Consider the following 18,132-nt stretch of genomic DNA (forward strand, 5'->3'; position numbering starts at 1 on the left):
GAAACACAGACCTAGACTTTTGGTTCCAAAGTATAAAAACTTATTGTTGAAGCCATTGCCATGACCTATCCATGCATGTGAATGGCCTGGATTAGTATGGCCCCATCAAGTCATTCTGTACCTTTTAAGGGCTGTTTCAGCTTGTTTCTGGGAATGAGTTTAAGTTTGTTTTGAAAATGGAAGCCAATGCCAAAATTACACGCATATTCATAAACTATAAACAAACACAATTATACATACACAACCTGACACACCCCCTGTAATAATAAAACTGAAACCAAAGGCACCACACAAAATACTTTTTTGCTTTGCTGGAAGAAGTTGCGGAAGGCTTTTTGCAATACTGGGCTCAATTTTCAGAGTTTATTACAAGTCCACAATTAAAGATAGTACACACAAAGGAATTATTCTCAGATGTAGGATTGCAGTACTGTTTGCAACTCAAATATGCACTATCCGGGGTGCTGTTTGAGGTTCATAACATAGTACTTTTAATTGTATGTAGCCTTGGTCATGTTTTCAACATATCCTTGGAAAAGTTCTTTTATTTGCTTTTTAATGTACATGGGCCTTTGCAATTTGTTCTCTTACTTGGACTGTATAAACAGCATCAATATGCTTTTTTCCTTTCATTCAAACAAACAATGGCTTTATAACTAAGAAGAAAATTAGTAACAGGTGAAAGTTTATTTTTAATGATGTTGAGATCAAATTGCTGTTTAACTTACAGAGCAACCCCCCCATGTCTCTTTTAATGTTTCAAAATTATTTATAAATGAAACTTACACAACCTCTAAACACGCTCAGAGCATAAAAATGGCCTCTTTATTCTATATTACTAACAGAATATGAAAGATGATGCTTTGTTCTGACTTTTTTCTTTGCAAAATTATTTTTAAAACATCTTGCATTATAAAAATTTACATAGAGCTGTCTTGGAGATTTTTAATTTTGTACTTGTATATAAATCAAAGTTCTGTTTTTAGAATTATGTTTCTTTTAAAATCCATACTAACATTTGCTTTTATTAGGTATGTTTTATATTGTATATATGTTTATGTTGTATTTCATTGCATTACATGACTGTGTCTTTTGGGGGCTTTGTAGGTATCCTGTTTCATCACTGCAATTTACAGAATTTATAACTGCCAATCTAATAAAAATATGTACTAAGAGTTAAATCCTTCCTATCACTTTCCTCTTTCTTTAAGTCATAGAATGTCTAGAACCTATAGAATAACAAACAATATAAATGAAGATCTAGTTTTATCCAATGTATCCCTACTTGTATTGTAAATTTCTATTGAAACAAATTAAATGTTGAATGATTCCGTTGATGACAGTTTTATAAAGTATTTGGGAGAGAATGGAGAAGGATTTTGGTTTAAACAAATAATGTTTTATAAGTCAAGAGCTCTTCAAAAACGGGAACAGGGCCCTTGAAAAGTGGAAGGGTTCCCCCCACCATAAGTGGTTTGATGATCCCCTGGGCAGGAGGTATCCTTCCTGGGTGAAAAAGTGGGGAAAATTGTCAGTGCCTGGTTGGACATGTCATGTGCGGTGTTGAAAATCTACCATTCTGTGGAATTGCAAACTTGAGAATAATTCCACAATGGACCCAATCCAATGAATGTGGATTTTGAATATTGGGGTGTGATATGGTAGGTGGATATGTTTGAGGAAGGGGAGTTAGGTGTCTTGAAAATGACTTTGATGACAAGTTAGAATTTTTTTTGGATGTTTATTTATTTATTTTGAGAGAGAGGGAGAGAGAGAGGGAGGGAAGTAAGGGCAGAGAAAAAACGAGAGAGAGAATCCCAAGCAGGCTCTGCACTGTCAGTGTAGAGCCTGATGTGGGACTTGACATCAGAAACCACGAGATATGACCTGAGCCGAAATCAAGAGTCGGACACTTAACTGACTGAGCCACCCAGGCACCCCTATTTTCTTTTGTTCTAACATTAGGGATTTTCTGTTGAAGGCTTTTAACTTATAACACTGTGTATATGAATATTTCCAAACTAAATACTTTTTAATGGTCTAATCTTTTCCCAAGTAAAAAAAATGTTGATTAGTGTGTGAACTTCTGTGGGTTGAAAGCATGTCTTTTTCATAGGGCTCCTGGCATTCTTGTGTGATAGTCTATAAATTCTTGTGAATGTGAGATTATGCAAACAATGCACAGAGTTAGTCCAACTCCACCTAACAAACAATTTATCAGATATCAGTTATGGGTAGTAATTATGCTAGCATAAGACCCAGTCCTATAATTAAAGGTTTTGCACCCAGAGGAGTAGAAAGTAGATGAAAGACTCTTCCATTCTTTCCCTCATATTCCCATCCCTCCTTTCCCATTGGCAAGCTGAATGAATAAATCCAACCTAGGGAGCCAAGGGTGGTTTGGGAACAGTTTAGTTTGGCAAACAACTTCTACTAATGGAGGTTTCAGTGGCTTAGAGGTGAACCAGGACATGGGGAAAACATCAGTACCCTTTCAGCCAAGGAATGGGTCAGGTTCATCCATTGATACTAGTGCATGGAAGGCACCCATCCATGTTGACTTAACCAACGAGTGGGTAGGACAAATGCCACTGTTGTCATCCCACCTACTTTTCTAAAGCCTCCCCTCCCCAGCCTTTGGCATAGCCCCTGTTAACATGCTGCCATGGGTTTCCCAAATGCCTTCCTTTCTCCAGCTTAAATCAGAACTCCCACTCTCCAAGGAGGTCATTTTGTTTATCCCTGCTCTGGAGTGAGTCAGTGCCAGGTTTCTAAGAGGTGTCTGCATTTGAAAGACAAGCACATTGATCAGGTGCCTCTCCAGCTAGTGTGAGGTGTTGGGTGATGGAACAGAGGGCAGAGTTCTGAGCTGGGTGCTCCCAGTCTTCCCTTCTTCCTCGATGTTTGCCCACCTTACCTTCTCCAAGGACTAAAATGTATGGAGTCAGCTTTCCATAGATCATTAGCTGCTCCTTTCTCCTGCTTTTGCTGAGACTCTGCGTCTCAGGGGCTCCAAAGAAGAATTTGTTGCTTAGTGAGAGAGGGTATGTTGCTAGAGCACATCGCACATATTTGAAATCCAGTTTCCCAAATAGGGAGCCTCCTCCAATTCTCTTGCAGAACAGTTCTTTTTTTTTTTTTTTTTTAATGTTTATTTATTTTGGAGACAGAGCGTGAGTGGGGGAGGGGTGGAGAAAGAGGGAGACACAGAATCCGAAACAGGTTCCAGGCTCTGAGCTGTCAATACAGAAACTGATGTGGGGCTCAAACCCACGAACCGCAAAATCCTGACCTGAGCCCAAGTCGGATGCTCAACCAACTGAGCCACCCAGGTGCCCCACTTGCAGAACAATTCTAAGCACAGTGTCAGCATTGTTCCAGTTGCTTATAGATACTCCCAAATCACCCAGACCTAGAGGTATAAGCAGCAGCCTTTTGACTCTGCTCACGATTCTGTGGGTGCAGACTCACATATACCATAGCCCCACAGCGTCTGGGACCTCAGCTGGGAAGGCTCAGATGACTGTAGCTGGAACCAGCTGAAGACTTCTTTAGTCATATGCCTGTCACCTGGGCTGGAATTACTCTCAGTTTCAACTGGGATTATTTACCAGCACACCTACATGTCACCTTCCCATGTGGTGTGGACTCCTTACAACATAGTAGCTGGGTTCTGAGAGGAAGTGTTCCCAGAAGAAGTATCAGGGGAGTGGATGTTCCAAGAGAACAGGGGAAGCTGTGAGGGCTTTTCTCATCTAGCCTGGGAAGTCATGAACCATCTCTTGTGCCACATCCAAGGGAGCTGCTAGGCTGGCCAGATTCAAGAAGGGAAGAAGTAGACTGCACTTGTCAATGGAGGAAGGGGAGTCAAGGTCATACTGTGGAAGAGCACGTGGGCTGGGAGTTGATGGTGTGGTCATGTTCAGAAAATACAGTCGGCCACAGCACTTAACAATGTTGCCCCTTATTAGTATAGCCCACACTTTACACACATAGTCTCCAATCCTCTCAACCACCCTGCAAGGTAAACATTACCCTCATTTCTGAGCTAAAGAAACTGAGGCCCAAGGAAGCTTGGAGACTGGCCCCAGGCCGCACATTGATAAAGCCAGGATTGTACCCTGGGCCAGTTTAACTCCAAAGCCCACACTCCTTCCGTTATATGACATTTTTATATTAGATTATATGGGGAAAGGGGAAAACTGTGTTTAATAGAACTAGTTTGAACTTGCTATGGTAATTAGCAAATTATAAAGGATTATGTAAACTGAAATAAATATATGTTCACATTTGAGAAATGAGAAAGTCCCACACAATACAAATCATTTTCCCTTCTTACTGATTTTTTTTTTTTTTTTTGTTTACCCTGGAACAAGTTAGAATATGATGTCAACATGAATGTAGACTTTCTAAATTTAGGCTTTGTACAGTTTAGCTGTTATTGGGATAGTCAGATGCTTTGGTAGGAAAAAGACAATACCTCCCAAAACTTTGCCATCCTTGAACAACAGGTTATCTGAAAAGGTTAACAATACGTGGCAGACACATTGTGAGAGGGAAAGATCTACATTGATTTTTTTTTTTAATTTTTTTTTTCAACGTTTATTTATTTTTGGGACAGAGAGAGACAGAGCATGAACGGGGGAGGGGCAGAGAGAGAGGGAGACACAGAATCAGAAACAGGCTCCAGGCTCTGAGCCATCAGCCCAGAGCCTGACGCGGGGCTTGAACTCACGGACCGCGAGATCGCGACCTGGCTGAAGTCGGACGCTTAACCGACTGCGCCACCCAGGAGCCCCCCTACATTGATTTTAACCACATTCCTTGGTTCAAAACTTTCCAGTGCATCTCTCCACAGACTCTCTGGCATTAATCAAAAAGAACTTGTTGAAGCATTTGTGATGTATTAGGTAGAATTTTAAGGTATTTTATTTTCAAAGGAAAAGCGTACATTACAGATGCTCTGTTTGTATCTGTAGGTAAAGGAACATTGCTGTGACCTAGAAGAAGCTAAAAAGCTGGAAGGTAAAATTTTACAAAATGCGTACATATCTGGTTCTAAAGTCTTCGTGCCTGTGTATCTATGTGTGTGGGAGGGGGTATGGGGCGTTAGATGGGGAGAAGTGTTGGGAGAAACATGCTGGTTTTTTCTAGGAGGAAAAACATTGCTTTAAAACTAGGTTTGATTTATGTAACTTGCATATATTTACTTAAGAGAACAAAGAGTAAATTCTCAGGCCTCCGAATGACCAGTAAATTCCACGGACATGGATTCCTCGTAATAGAATGCTGTTATGCTTTCTAGATAAATGTGTTAATAATTTATAACTCCCAGGCAGTTGGAGTGGCGATCCTGAGGTGTTTTCAGGGAATGGAACCTCAACTCTGATATATGTCGTTATTGCTAATTGAGCATTTGTGTCATTATTCACAGTCTGATTTTTAAAGTTTCCTCTCCCGAGTTCCCATGAAACACCGTTACAAACAGTGGGCGTAGAGGATTGTCAGTAGAAAGCGCTGTGGTTCCAGAATCTGGGAGGGAGTAGGCTTTTTCCAGGAAGGGAGAGCTCAGAAACCAAGAAAGGCAGAAATTGCACTTCCTTCCTCGAACTCTGTGTCCCTTTGCTGAGGCTGCTGTAACAAAGTGTCCCAAACTGGGCACCTTCAACAACAGAGACATCGTCTCACAGATCTGGGGGCTAGAAGTCCCAGGTCAAGGTGTCCACAGGGTTGGTCCCTCCCAAGCGCCGTGAGAGAAGGGGCTGCTCTGGACCTCTCTCAACTGTCTTCTTGTGTCTTCACATCATCTTCCCTCTGTGTGTGTGTCTGTGTCTAAATTTCCCCTTATTATGAGGACACTGGTCATATTGGATTAGAACACACCTTAATGACCTCATCTTGATTTGATAACCTCTGTAAAGATCCTGTCTCAAACAAGGTCACATTCTGAGGTACTGGTGTTTAGGACTCCAGCATGTGAATTGGGGGCAGGGGACATAATTCCACCCATAACTGACTCCATCCTGGACTTTGACTCAGAGGCATTATCTCCTCAGGAGAACCGCAAGCATGGGCATGCAAAGGAGCATGAAGCACTCCAGGTGTTTGAGAATCTGGTCGCTCAAAATTACCCAGAGAAAGAGCAGAAAAGGTCCTCATGTGAAGGCGATTGTATGATCTGTCGTGGAAACAGGGACACTTGAGAACAAAAGGGGACACTAACAGGAAGACTGCTGAGCCAGAGCACATCCTGGGACGGTCTCCCTCCGTTTTTTTTTTTTTTTTTTTTTTAGTTTTTTAAATGTTTATTTGTTTTTGAGAGGGTGAGGGACAGAGTGCAAGTGAGGGACGGACAGAGAGAGAGGGACACATAATCTGAAACAGGCTCCAGGCTCTGAGCTGTCAGCACAGGGCCCGACGTGGGGCTCGAACTCACAGACCGTGAGACCATGACTTGAGCTGAAATCAGATGCCCAACCGACTGAGCCACCCAGGCGCCCCTACCTCCTCTTACCATTTCAAGAATCCCCAGTTTAGAATGGGTGCATTCCCACTAGTGGTGCTTCAGATTCCTGACCATCCTTGTTTTGCTCATGGGATAATCATAGTAACAGTTATTGCCTGAGCAGCAGGCATGTGCTAGTTACTGCCCCACAATCTCTATAACATTCTTCAAGGCAAGTACTGTTTTCATTTACAGGTGAGGAAAAGGAGACTGAGAGAGACTTAGTGATTTGAAGGAAGTCACACAGCTATTACAGAGTGTGGATTCCCACTGCCGTTATCCAGGTCTCAAGCCTTTTCTGCCCATCCCTCTTCTCTCTATTTTTTTTTTTTTTTTTGAGCATTGCACACAGGCCACCCTGACATGTAGCCAACTGTTGTGGGGGCACTTTTTGAGTCTGAATTCGTCTAAATTCACATTTGCCACAAACAAAGGACTGGTCTCCTAACAGACACTGAGAAAGGGGGTACTAGTCTTGTGTTGGTTCTGCACATACCCAAAGCAATTCTCACTCTAGAAACATGTGGTCACAATATACTGTATTCAGTTAGTGTCATAGAGAGTTCTTTTAAAAAACTGGATGGATGGTGCACACATGTCCGCTTAACTAATACAGGTTTGGTGAGGTTACACCCCAATACGACACCTGCAGCCATTGCCTCCCTGTTCTATGCTTGGGGTCTTGCCACCCTGTTCTCACAATTCCTCATTTTAAAGCTACTTCTGAGTCTAAATTTTAGTACATGATTGCATATACAGCACTTAGCAGGGTTGATAATTATAGCCTTTGACCAAAGAAAAAGGATTAAGTGATTCAACTCACATTTAATCATTTTTATTTCATTCTGATGCAGAAATCCATTTCCTTCAGAATGAAATAAATGATTCAATCTTCCTCCAGGGAAGAGTTAAGGTAAATGCAGTTGCCACATAAAATCCAAATGGCTCAAGGTAATATTACATATTTCTAAAAGTAGGCAGTTGGAGATGGAAATGAAACTTAATAATAATATTGCAAGCATGCCCTGGGATTTTATTGTAAGTTTATTGCCATCATAAATACAGAATTTACATGTGATATATATATTTCGATATTATATTTTGTTAAATTAGCTCAGCATTTAGTCATTAACTTGGTGGTATGTTACTTATAGTCCCTTTGCATTACATACTTGACTTCTGAGACTCACAAAATGAATTAAAAATCAATTCTTTACCTTCACAACATATTCTAAAGCAGAGTTTATGTATATGCTCAGTATTTGAACCACTTAGGAGGTTTTTGACTAAAGCACCTGTGAAAAATTAAATCTCTTCTGTCATCTGCGTGTGTGTGTGTGTGTGTGTGTGTGTAAAGCTGAGGTTGACATGGAAATTAAGCCGTAAACGACTTAATGACCCACCTAATGATCTACAAAGAAATCAAATGACTTCCTTCTCTACATTTCTACATGAAACTCCCAAGGCAGGCTATCATATTCATTCACCGGGGAAGCCCACATGTTGTCTGTATTTGAGCTGCCATTTTGTAAACACACGCTTGAAGAAATCCCACACCCAGAGCCCAGGAAGGTGGTCACGGCAGTGAGCTGTGGTCAGGGCATGCTGCGGACTGTTTTCCATCCCAGCCATCTTCCTCTATTTTGTTTCTGTGTCTTGTCTCCCTCCACCTCTCCACATTTCTCCCATGCCTGCCACCTCCCCTCCTCCTATGAAACAGTTAGGATCAAGGCTGCCAACAGTTTTCCTAATTTCCAAAGCCAAGTCAAACATATTTGGGGACAGTTATTTTCCTTTGCTTTGGACTCTCCTAGCCTTCCTCAGAATGATCATGGATTCCAGACTGAGTATCAGAAAGAGACTTTTTAGTGGATTCTGTCAAACCCATTGATGTTTAGAGAGAATCCTATTTATAAATTCCACTTGGTGTAAACTTATTACACATAGCTTTAGGGAAGAAAAAAAAATGTTTCCAAAGGACTCAATCTGCAGTATTTGTTAAAACACCGTAATGTTCTGAAACCCCACGATAACATAATCTTAGGGTTCAAGTTGCACAACTGCACAAACACCAAGTCCTTCCAGTACTTTTTGTAACTAAATTTGCTTGGATGAAATGCAAGATAGATCAAGTCTAGGGTCACAAAGTGAGTTGTTAGGCCCCAAATATAAGCTGTGTCTGCACACCCATGCCTCCTGGTGAAAGTATGTGGACAGTGAATAGTGACTACAGAATTTTTACAATGGGGTTTGGGGTGGAAAACTGGAACTCGTGCAGAGAGCTGCTTTTGCATGGAAGGCACATTTTTTTATTTAGAATGTCTGTTACAAATCAATTAAAATAGCAGGCTTCTATTTCCAGATGCTTTCGTTGACAGCTTATTAACATTCAGAGATGCCAAACGTCTATATCGAGAACTATTATTTCATTCTCCTTAGGAAGATTCAAACCCCCTCCCACATTCAAGCCCCCACCCTGGTGCTAAGACTAGTGAAAGTTAAAGCAATTTAAGAAGATGGGAACCAAACACAAAAGCTGAGTTTTGAACATGTACACTGGGTGATTGATTCAGGTCTCTGGTTCTCCATATCCCCGTGCCCCACAGCCTGACAAGTATTCGGAGGTGGTGCAATTGTATGGAAAGGGAAAGGAGTTGCTAAACTTGGGAAAGAGAAACAAAAAATCATGAAGATGCATAGAAAAGGCCCTATTAGCAATGTTAATACTGAAATTCCTTCAGAAATTCAAGGAAGATTCTAAATGCGGTTGTCTCCCACTTGTTATGCCGCTGTGTCTGGGGGTGGGGGTTGGTGTCTTTCTTGCTGTCATCACGACTTCCAGCTCACTCTGTATCCCTTTTCCCTAACCAGCCCCTCAGATTTTCTGCCCCTATCCTCAGACGACCACCTATGCCCCCCCCCCTTGAGGCTGGACGAAAAGGTCCGTCTCTCCACCTCGTAACTTGAGAATTTTAACTTTTGTCTGTTTGTTCTCTGTCTTCATTCAGAATTCCTGAGTGTTTCAGTATCCATGTAGACAGGTTTCAAGTAACCTGACTCAAAGGTCCTCTCTTCCAATTTTCTTGTCCTCTGCCTCACTGCAGTTTTCCACTCCTACGGTCATATGTACCACAGGACTTCTAATTGCCAGGAATAGCGTCTCTTCCATAATAGTAATTTTGAGCATCACATTCTCTGCGTCCCTCCTCCTTTCTTTCCTCCTCACTCCCTCTGGAGCTCGCCTCAGAGAATTCTCTGACCCACTGGGAGAAACAATCCATTGATTCTGCTACTCTTTCATTATTTTATACTCCCTTCTTGTCCATATGTCTTCCTCGCATTCCATTCCATCATCTTTCTTCATCGTCATCATTATCATCATCACTGTCATTACCTCCACTGCCTGACTCCTCTTAACTCCTCTTTCTCTTCATCGAGCTCACGTAAAAAATCTGAACTGTGCACAATTTCAAACCAGCATCCATGCAGCTGGAAATGGCTGGAGAAAAAACCCTATCATGCTGGTCTCCCTCTAAATTCATGACTGCCATCTTCATATGGGTTCCTGGAGCTGCCAGGCAATCCCATCTCATGTTCCTAGTCTATTCATTACATCACTCTTTCAGGTGGTTATTCATTGCTTCTCCTCTTCCATAAGCTCCTCAAACCCCTTCCCCATCTCCAGTCTCAGTTAATGGCCTTGTTTTCTGGATCACTGAAAATCGTATCATATATTCCCGCCACCAAATTCACCAGCCCACTAGCACCTGTCTCCGAATGCCTTAGTGTCCACCTGTTCCTAGGGAAGAAGTGTCCATGTTCCTTGCTGCCTGACGCTTCCGATTGTGAACTAGATGCCTTCTCTTCTCCTTTTCTCAAGGACGCCACTTCAGCAAGTTTTCATTTTTCCTGGGAATTTATAAACTTTACCTTCTAGAGGTACAAACTTCCACCAAGATACAAGGACCCTATGATGTCCATCAATTGAAATAAAACAAAAGAAAAACACTTCTTGAACTTACTTTCCCCCTACCTGCTGCTCCATTTCCTTTCATTTCTTTCCTGAAAAAATTCTTTCAAAGAGATTAAAATTATGCTTTACTAGTTTTCCTAATGAATATGTTAGTGGCTAAGGAGTTTCATCCAAGTCATAAACCAAAAATAAATAAATAAATAAATAAATAAATAAACAAATAAATAAACAAATAAAATAAGTAAAATACACCAGCATAAAGGGGGGAAAAGCAGGAGTAGAAGCAGGTGTTTGTCAGTCTTAGCCAGTCTGACTTGATAACAGTTTCTATTCCTCTCATCTCCCTTTTCATACATCAAAATTATGAATATTCTTGTCCATGAAGATCAAGCTTAAAAAGAATTCCAAACCTATAAATGTTTTAATTTTGCCAGTGCTATTTTATGAGACATGTATTTCATTTCCAAAATACTGCAAGTTTGAGTGAACCTTAATCAGCATTTTTGTTTGGTGACAGCTTTACAGGGAATTTAGTGGAAAAGTTGCTGAGCACTTTTCCATTAAAGGACAGGCAGGAAGAAGTACCAGGGTAGAGCTCATTCTACATTTATTATTATAACCCTTTCTGTTAGAATAGTTTTCTAAATTTTTAGAATAGATAGTATATTCATTGTATAGCTCCTGATGACCACAAATTATATGAAGAATATTTATTCAATCATTGCTTACAACTTTCTTAAACTTGGCAGCTAAAATGCAACCCTGCTTGTGTGTGTGTGTGTGTGTGTGTGTGTGTGTATTTGATGTTTCCTGAAAGCAATATTTTGAAATGCAGTGCCCATCCATCTTGATGCACAAGCGATTCGAGCAGAAGAAAGAAGTTCAGAGCAAACTTCCATGAATAAATAGAATATATTGGAAAGTCCAAGAAAACTCCCTGGTTGATAAACAAAACAGAACCAAAATTCCTTCGACAATTAAATTTTCCAGAGCAGCAGGTAATGAATTAGCCACCCTTGAGAAAGATGTGCGAGAGAACTGACCCAGACTTCATTGCATATTCTCATGGAAAAGAAAGAGTGCTGCTATTAAGATGGTTTTGCACGTCTTAGCCATTTTGTCCCTGTAGTTATAACATTTCACAATGTAACTAAACACCTGACTAATTCATGAGTCCAGAAATTAGCATCCTTCAGGAGTCAAGAGACACAAGACTGCTGTTGAAATGGAATCTTGCTTGGAAAAACTATTAGGGACGTAGGTTTCTGAAAAACACTTGAGGGCCCCGTTGATTTGTACTTTTATATTTTATGTATATGTGACTTCTGTATTTACTTATTCATTTTTTCTCCTGAAAAATTCAGCATCAAAGTCATTCCTCAAGGCCATGTACAAAAATGTGAAAACCAAGGCAAATAAGAATAAACAAAAGCCATGTGTATCTGAGTGCACTGTTTGAGGCATGCTTAGGACATGCTGTCTTTAGAAGTCCTTAAGGCAGAGCTCAGAAGTGACCCAAATATCATCATGTCTAAAAGCTAGAACTATTTTGATTTATCATAAAAAATAGATGCCCGAACGGTTCCTGAGAGCCATTTTTGTTTCTCAGTCCCTCTTCCCTGAGGATTCTTACTTCATGGTAAGAAGGAACAATGGTGACTTTGATTTTTTTTGTCCTTTTTTTGTTAGTGCCAGTTCCCTCCTCTTCCCTTTGGCCCTTCTCGAGTCAGCAACAACCTTTTCAAAGCCCCCCCTGAGCTCGGGACTTTACAGCTAGCAGAGGCCAGAGAACTGGCAAGAATCCAGTTCTTATCATTCAAAGTCACTGTTGTTTCTTCTCTGGAGGGGATAGGAAAGGGAAGACAATTTCATGCATTGCTTGCAGCCAAAATAAGTCTTTATTTTGAATCTGTTCAAATAAGATCTTTTTCAAAATTCTCGATCTATAAAACTTTATGTAAATCTTGAAAAGTCATTTCTGCAGAAACCAGATTTCCTGACAGTTGCTTTCTATAATTCATTGGCTGGCTGCGGAGAAACCTTTTATCCAACATAAAATGTCTTTTATTAAAATCGTTGTGCCAAAAATAAAATAGAAAAAAAACCCTATTTATAAGGCCCATGTGAAATCTATTTTTACCATCTTATTTTGATAAACTGTTTCAGTCACAAAGAACAATGGTATAAAAGTAATATAACAAATAAATGTGTTTCTAGCACAGTTAAGAAATAAAACATTATAATTGCAGTGGAAATCTTCTGTGTACCTTCCCCCATTGCATTTCTCTCCACTGGACGCACAACCTAGAGATAACTATTGCCCAAAATTCAGTGCCAGTCATTCCTACTGTGATCTTATACTTTCTTTCCCTCAGTCTTCAAAGCAAATTTAGCAACCTAAGTCAAACAAAGCACGTAAAGCAATAGAACAGGAATTCAACAATACAAGAATCTGTAAAAAAAAAAAAAAAAAAAAAAAAAAAAAAGAGAGCTTTAGGGCATCTTCCCACTCTAAAAATTCCATGATTCTATAAAATGTCGAAAATGTAGTGAATCAGCTAATTTGTTAGTGAAACCAAATAGCTAGCAAAGCACATTGAACATTAGAGCCCCAGTGAGGTTGTGGATTCTATTTTCATTTAATTCAGCCATCTGCAGGATTAGACTTTGAGTTCAGTTTTTAGAACTGAGGCTTCAGAAACAGTGGCTGTGCAGAAGCAACAGTTTTTCTTGGACTTCATTCACCAGCTTCCCTCTGTGGGCTCATTCTGATAGGTGGACAGACCGGAGCCCCAGATTCACTTGCAGATTTCAATTTGTCCACCTGCACCAGTGCGGTACAGAAGCTGGTTAGCGGTTGTCCTTTGATGTATCAACTCTCCCTTTTGGGAAACATAGTTACAACTTAGCCAAAGTGACTCAGACCTAAAGGCTTTCTAGTCCCTTCCCCAGACCTGCTGCTGAGAATTTAAAGGCTTGTGTTCATGGGGTTTGTTTCTAGCCCACGTTCTGCAGTACAACGAGAAGCAACAAATCACTCTACTGTATTCTTTATTTTCACTAAGATATTATATAGGAGCTACTACTTGGCCGCTCAAAACCTTATCTTCTGTGAGTATTCGATTACCAGTGATGACGTGATGATTTAAATAACTGTTTCGTTGCAGCATGCCATGGACAGCTAGTGTAAATTTGACCAGTGGGCATGGTGTCTCTGATGACACCTTTATCAGACCAACATTTCCAGATTCCTATCCTTCTTGCTCTGTTCCCTGGAGCCCATTCTGGCAGCAAGAGCTATTGGTGAAGTTTCAATTGGCTAAGTAGAAGAACCATGAGGGTTATGGAATAAGAGATTTATATGGGAGTATTGTCTATACAATCATAAAAGAAGCTGGAGCCACAAAAGTCTGAAAAGGGGAACTGTAGGATCAGTGAATATTCACTAAGCAGCTCTCCTAAAGCCAGGCCCATCCATTACCAAACATGAACACAAAGGAGAGCTGGGAGAAAGACTAGGGAAGGCCATCATCTCTGCATCTGTGAGAGAGCCTGCAGCCACTAGTGGCCATCAGGCCAGCTGTCAGGAAGAAGAGGGGGGTATGGAGCCAGGGAAAGGGACAAGAAGCTGGAACCCAGCACCTGGCCATCCGTCTCTTATTGTACCTACCTCAGTGCAATGGCTACCATGTCATTTCTGCCCTCCAGATCTTGTACCAGTTTCTCCTTTGGCCAATTCCCACATAGAACCATGCAGGAAGGGGGATCCTGGAAAATGGAGTTCCAGCTTAGCCAAGGTGTTACAGAATGAAACCACCATATCTTCTTTACCTCAGCTCAGGGCTCCGAATTCTGACTCAGAATCCATCCTCAGACTCAGAGTACCTGAATTAGATCTAATGTTTGTCCGTGTATCCTAATTAGGTATGACCTTTTTGCTGATTTTACCAAAATACCAGGCTCTCGTGTTCTATCTATATTTTCCTCAGTATCTAACTTCAGTCTGTAAGGATATTCACTATATTTATGGCAGCCGGCATCTTTTAAACCCATTTTCCACATTATTTTTCCACATTATTTGTATTTTTCATTCCCAAATGTAAGCTACAACTCCTCTTGCCAGCTTCCAGTAATCTAGGTTCTGTAAATCAACTCACCAGCATGGTCTCAGACAGATGTTAAAGCTTTAGAGGCAGGGGCGCCCGGGTGGCTCAGTCAGTTAAGCGTCCGACTTCGGCTCAGGTCATGATCTCACGGTCCGTGAGTTCGAGCCCCGCATCGGGCTCTGTGCTGACAGCTCAGAGCTTGGAGCCTGTTTCAGATTCTGTGTCTCCCTCTCTCTCTGCCCCTCCCCCGTTCATGCTCTGTCTCTCTCTGTCTCAAAAATCAATAAACGTTAAAAAAAAAATTAAAAAAAAAAAAAGAAAAAAAAAAAGGCTTTAGAGGCAGCAACAGCAGAAGTCCCAGTGTGTGTGTTCTGTACCAGGCGTCCCCACGGGTGAGATATGGTGCCTAGAAATGTTGAAGGCACCCACACAAGCATCCTGATGTTGAGCTTATGCATAATTCCTGGACGCAGAGACTGCCAACTGACTCCCTGGACCTTCTGAAGGCCCGTAGGACCTTCCGAGATCCTAATGCAGCATAGGGCTTCTCACACATCTGTGTACATATGAAGCAGGTCTAGCATGGAACCTGGATTTTGCATTTCTATTAAGCCATTGATGATAGGGAAGCCTCTGGTCTAATTGATACAGGCCAAACCTATTTTCTTTTATTTTTTTTAAATGTTTTATTTATTTTTGAGAGAGACAGAGAGAGAGCATGAGCAGGGGAGGGGCAGAGAGAGGGAGACGCAGAATCTGAAGTAGGCTCCAGGCTCCCAGCACAGACCCCAACACAGAGCTCAAACCCACGAGCCACAAGATCATGACCTGGGCCAAAGTTGGACGCTTAACCTATTGAGCCACCCAGGCACCCCAGGGCAAACCTATTTTCAACTTTGCTACCTTCTTGCCCTCAGTAGTGAGGCCAGAGTACTGAGGGATAAATAAGAACTCTAGTTGGTAAAGTCTGGGACTAGCGTGTTTGGGACTTTAATGAGGCAAGCCTCCTGCTGCAAAAAGGATATGTGTGACTGTTATTTTCTTTCTAGTTGAGAGAAGTTTTCTTACAAAATTTTACTTATTATTTTACAATCTTATAATTGTGATTAGCAATCCTAGATGATCTCATGGCTTTAAGCACCGCCTAGTCATTGTTGACTCCCGTGTTTCTGTGTCCATCCCAGGCCTCATCCCTGAACTCCAGACTTGTAAATCTAAGTGTTAATTCGACGTCTCCACTCAGAATTCTAATTTTAGATTTAACACAAGCCAAGCTGGAGCTCATGCTATTTCCCCAACACCTGCTCCATGCATAATCTTTCTCATCTCAGATAATGGCAACTCCATCATTTGAACTGCTCATGTCCAAATCTTAGAGGAATTCAGCTCCCTCTTTGCAACTAACATCCAACTCATCAGCAACTTCTTTGCAAAATCCAAGTTTTAGCGCCTTCACTGTTCTCACTCGGGTCTAAACCACCGTTGTCTCTCACTTGGGTTATAAGCCTTCCGGTGCTTCTTTCCTTGGCCTGCTTGTCTGTCTTCACATTTGGAAACAAAGGCTGAACTCTTTATAATGGCCTACAAGGCCCTACACAATGTGGTCCTTTGTCAACATTTGACTTTATCTTCTACTGCATTATTCCCCTATACCTTTAGCTATAGCCAGTCTGGCTTTGATTCCTCAAACACACCATTCATGGACTTATCTTTGCATTGGATAGTCTCTCTGTCTAGAATGTTATTCCCCTAGATATTCACAAAGTTTGCTCCCTCATGACCTTTAGGTTTTACCCAAATGTCCCGTTTTTCTCAGTGAGGCCTTGGACCATTCTATCTAAAATTCAATACCCTCTCCTGAGCTTTCCTATTGCCTTTTTCTACCTTAGGGTTTTTTTTTCCTATTCTTATTACCATTGACCATACTATATATCTTGCCTTGTATATTTCTCTTTTTCTCAAAAGAGTGTAAGTTCAATGGGGGAGAGATTCTGTCTGTTTTGTTTATTGCTGTGTATACCATGCCTAGAAACATGCCTGGCACATAGTAGGTGATCACTGAGTGTTTGTTGAATGAATGAATTGGCAGAACAGAAGATTAGACGGTTTTAGGCCTGCCCAAGAAGTGAACTTCAGGACTTTCAGATAGATATCAAAGAGGAGTATTTAGTTCTTGTGGATAAGATAACACTGTATGGAATATTTCTTCATTGTACACTTATTCAGTAATGGGAAATGTGGGGTACGAGGTGTATAGAACATAGTCTTTGCTCCTAAAAATATGGAAGTCAAACTAAGATAAAAAAACATTTCCACAAATAACTGTAGTACAAGCTGTGTGTTGGTGGGTGGGATCTTCCAAGAATGTGCTGTAAGCAAGTAATTATTTCAAGGTTCACGTGGGAATGCTGCAGTAGAGGGGTTACTTTTAAAGCCTTACACAATGGCCTAATACCTATGATCACCCAGCTCAATGCTTAGTAAGTGGGAATCGTTATAAATACTAGCATGTCTTTATAATAATGCCATTGGAGATGAGAGAGAGCTGCATGAAAGAATGTCTCAGAATTGGCATTAAACTACTGTAATTTTTCTGATTAGTTAAGCAGTATTGCTTATTATATAAAATTGAGAAACTGAGCAAGGTCAAAATATCGAATGAAGAAATTGAAATTCACGGATAATTCTATCCAGAGTTAACCAACTTCAATACATATAAATGAGATCATAAGGCGTATTCTGCCTTGTATTTTATTTTTTAGCTTATTTTATCCAGAACATTTCCCTTTATCAATAAATATCTTTTAAACATAATTTTAAATGCCTACAAAATATTTCATTTTATGTATGTTATACAAATGTTTAAGTTATTCTCTAGCTGTTGAATGTTTGTGTCATTTCATTTTTTTCAAAATTGTAAATAATACTATCCACTTTTGTATTATTTCCTTAGAATGGATTCCACAAAATTACATCAAAGTTTTGATTATGTATAAAGCAAAGAAAAAATACTTCTGTATAACACATACCTTCTAAAAAATACCAATTTACTTAGTATGTGAATGGATAAATAGAGATAGACATTTTTACAAGCTACATAATTAGAAAAATATACTCTTCTCACTTTATAATACAAGCACTCTATATTCTGTATTTCCTGTTGCTTTCAATAGTGTCTAACATTGTTGGCTCCAACCAATAATTTCACTGTTGTTAAGAACTTGGAGGTAAAACAGTTGGGTACTTGGGAGCATGGTTCTGTTCTCCCCATCTGGTTTGTACTTCCCACTGGAAGGGTTTCTTTTCCATGACATAAGTATATTTGAAATAGAAATAGCCCAAGTGTCCACCTACTGATGAATGGATAAAGAAGATGTGGTAAACACACACACACACACACACACACACACACACACACACACACACACACAGGAATATTACTCAGACATAAAAAAGAATGAAATCTTGCCATTTGCATGACATGGATGGAGCTAGAGAGTCTTATGCTAAGCGAAATAAGTCAGAGAAAGACGAATACCATGTGATTT

The 18,132-nt window shown here is 40.5% G+C and overlaps 1 long non-coding RNA gene across 1 annotated transcript in view; it reads left to right on the plus strand.

Annotated features, from left to right (window-relative positions):
* Positions 1–18,132, plus strand: part of LOC123590647 — a 102,400-nt gene that overhangs the window by 51,741 nt on the left and 32,527 nt on the right. The window contains exon 2 of the long non-coding RNA XR_006708895.1: positions 4,980–5,025. This is a non-coding gene — a long non-coding RNA (uncharacterized LOC123590647). The remainder of the gene's footprint in view (positions 1–4,979; positions 5,026–18,132) is intronic.

This window comes from Leopardus geoffroyi, chromosome B4 (assembly GCF_018350155.1).
Source record: "Leopardus geoffroyi isolate Oge1 chromosome B4, O.geoffroyi_Oge1_pat1.0, whole genome shotgun sequence".
NCBI lineage: Eukaryota > Metazoa > Chordata > Mammalia > Carnivora > Felidae > Leopardus > Leopardus geoffroyi.